Here is a 3068-nt window from a genome sequence, read left to right as displayed (position 1 = left end):
TTGTCTCTGGGTCCCCCAGCACTTAGCAAATCATGGGCGCTGGGAGTGATGGTTGCATTAAATTGAATCACCCAGGGCATGTTTTTATCTCACTCCTCAGAGCAGGCTTGGCTCCTCTCGCGTCTGAACCTGTAATTCAGTGAGCTGTGTTCTGTGGGGCTGAGAGGCTCAGCTAGCCAGATTAGGATCACGGTCAATATCTGCTTTATTGTCCTTCCACACCAGCGCCGGCCACGTGATCGATTGCCCTCCCCACAGCTGATAAGGAGGCTCTCTGAGGTCAGACGGGCCCTCGGGCGCCCCAGCAAAAGCACCCAGCCTCCCTGCTCCAGAAGCTGCGCCTCCTCCAGCTTGCCTGCCTCCAAGTTGCCCAGAGACTCTCAGGAGGGGAGGAGCCGACGTTCCTGCACCGTGGTGGATAACGCTGGTGGAGACACTGATCTGGGGGCCGGTATGGGAATGAGGTGGCTCTGGTTACATGGCACAGAACGTCAGAGCATGACACTGTCTACTGTCTGCCACCCCCAGGGGCTTCCCAAGCAGAGCCTAGTGAATGGCACCTGGTGCCTCTTGCTCTCATGTGTCTCTTGTCACCTTTGGGTTCACACCTCAGCACACTGTCCAGAATGGCCCAGCCTCCACCCACAGGTCATTCTTCCTGAGCACTGTGGGGCAAAACCTGGCTGTCCTGGGGCGCCCCCAAGGGTGTGTCCTGCCCTGGCAGGGTGAGAAAAGGTGGGTGAGCCCAGGGGAAAGGGGACAGCAGGGTGAGCCATCATGTCCCTGCTGCACATGGCGCTGTGGCTCAGATGACCTGGCCACAGCATTGGCAACTGGGGGTCACTGCAGCCCACGATGCTGTAGTGGGAGGACACACAAGTGCACCCTGTTCCACATTTCTATTTTACTTGAGTTCGGTTTTCTACTTCACCCTATACCAAACCCGCTCCTGGCTGGTCAGACCTGATCTCCTCCCTGGAGCAGGAGCTGTGCCCTCTGCTGTTTGTGCTGCTCTTTCAGAGCCCTCACTTGCCCTGTGGCCCCTGTAGCCCTGGGTGCAGACGGCAGCTGACTGGACAGGGCCCCTGCCCCCACAGCTCCTCAGGGCACACCACCAGCAGAGCCGAAGAGGACGTTGGACCCGCCACTCGGTTTTCATCAGTCCTCAGAGTGACTCTGAGAGAAGGACACTTTCACTCCCATTTTACAGATGAGGAAGTCAAGACTCAAAATGTCCCGGTCCCTTTCTACAAGGACTCACCTTGCTCGCTCCCACAAAGGGCTAACCTCTTCAGGAGGACCTGGCCCTATGGTCAGAGCAGTGGGTGAATATTGGCTGTGGGGCACCCAGAGCAGGTGCTGTCATCTGCTCTTTCCAGCCTGGGAGCCCTGGAAGGACGCTGTAGCCTGCTCACCTCCCGAGCCAGTTCCTTTCCAGGCCAGCACCCTGGCCCCCGGGCATTCCAACAGACATTCAGCACACAAAAGCAGATGACATGCAGGTGTCCCTTTCCTGGCCCTTGTGTGGGAGGGGAGGTGAGGGGCATTTTCCTGAAGTTTACCCAAGGCCCACCTTGGCCCCTGTGCAGCTGCCCTGCTCAGAGGCGGGGCCCCTGCATGCTCCAGGGTGAGTGGCTGCTGAGTCTCACCCTCTGCTTTGTACTGGACCTTTGAACTTGGATGGCACTGGCCATCCTTGGCTCGGGCACTTAAGAGACACAACTGCGTTGCCTAGCCAGGGAGTGTGGACTCTTCCAGCCACAAGGATGGCAGCAAAGAAGCAAGACCTCCCTGGAGCTCACAGAGAGGCCTGGCCTTTCCACCTCTCGCTTTGTCCCCCTGCAGAGGCCCCTTTTCCCACTCCTGTCCCTTCCTCATGCTGTTTCTCACACTGGAACAATCACGTCCATTAGTTGTCATAGCAACTGAGGCAGGGCAAAGTCATCCTCTAGAAGGGGCCCTGTGCAAATTATGGCATTACACCAACTTATTGCCAATCTTTTTAATTAAAACATTTTGCTTTCAACTCGGCTAATGGCAGAGATCAGTAAACAGGGGAGATTGAATTACTGATATTGAAGCTCCCCCAGCTCTTAAAAGGCTTAATTACTGGTGGGACCACAGAGAGGCAAGGAGGGGCTGCCAGCGAGTAGGTGGGCCTGACCCACCAGAGCTACATGAAGGTGATCAAATGGAGCTGCAGCACTGGAAGGAAACACATTAATATTTTTTAAACTCTTGAAGGACAGAATGAGCTGCTGGAGTTATGGCTACAGTTCTGTTTCCAGAAACTGTGATGTCACGTTGCTGGCTGCTGAATTTCTGTTTAATTAAATTACCTGTTTGACACCTGGAGCCAGAACTGGGTGTCCATGGTGTGGCTGACCTATAAGCTGGGAGCCCACTTGCCCTAAGACTCAGCCCCTTACCCAGGAGGGGAGGAGGGGAGGGTATGCTGCCCCCACCCGGGCAGTTCATACCCTTCTGACAGGAGCTCAGGATGGCTTCCCCTCAGGGTATCTGGCAGCTTCACAGAAGGAGGTACCCTCTGGTGAGCCCTATTTAGGAAGGAAAACCAAGGCCCCTAAGAGCTGAGTCTCCCTCAGCCAGGGTTACATAGGGACTAGAAACCAGCCCTTGCCAAGGCTCCTTTGAGAATCATGAATTTCACTAATTACAGTCCTCTCTTTCCTCTCTTCCAGGTTACCTGATGCCCAGGTAGGAACTGCAGCTATTTTTAAACTAAGATTTTCTACAAAGTAAAATTGCTTTGAGTATATGTGAGTGTGTGGATGTGATTGTATGTGTAGTTGAGTGTGTTGGGTGCATACTTGTGTATTTATGAGTGTATATGTGTGAAAGCATGTGTGTATAAGTATGCATGCATGTGATGTATGTCATGTGTATGTGTTCATATGTATGTATATCATATGTGTGTATATGCATGAGTGTATAAGTGCATGTGTGTGTGTGCAAGTGTATATGTATGAATGTATGTTGTGTGTATAAATATGTATATGTGTGAGTGCGTGAATGCATGTCATGTATATATGTGTTTTTTTGTGTAT

The 3068-nt window shown here is 53.0% G+C and overlaps 1 long non-coding RNA gene across 1 annotated transcript; it reads left to right on the top strand.

Moving 5' to 3' along the window:
- The first annotated feature begins 215 nt into the window (after positions 1 to 215).
- LOC144578816 (uncharacterized) lies at positions 216 to 2840 on the top strand. The gene is made up of 3 exons (XR_013525250.1): positions 216 to 414; positions 1211 to 1487; positions 2703 to 2840. It is a non-coding gene; the product is annotated as an uncharacterized LOC144578816 (long non-coding RNA).
- Positions 2841 to 3068: the final 228 nt, after the last annotated feature.

Source organism: Callithrix jacchus, chromosome 12, assembly GCF_049354715.1.
Source record: "Callithrix jacchus isolate 240 chromosome 12, calJac240_pri, whole genome shotgun sequence".
Classification (NCBI taxonomy): domain Eukaryota; kingdom Metazoa; phylum Chordata; class Mammalia; order Primates; family Cebidae; genus Callithrix; species Callithrix jacchus.
Note: the sequence above shows the minus strand (reverse complement) of the source record. Positions and strands in the feature narration are given on the sequence as shown.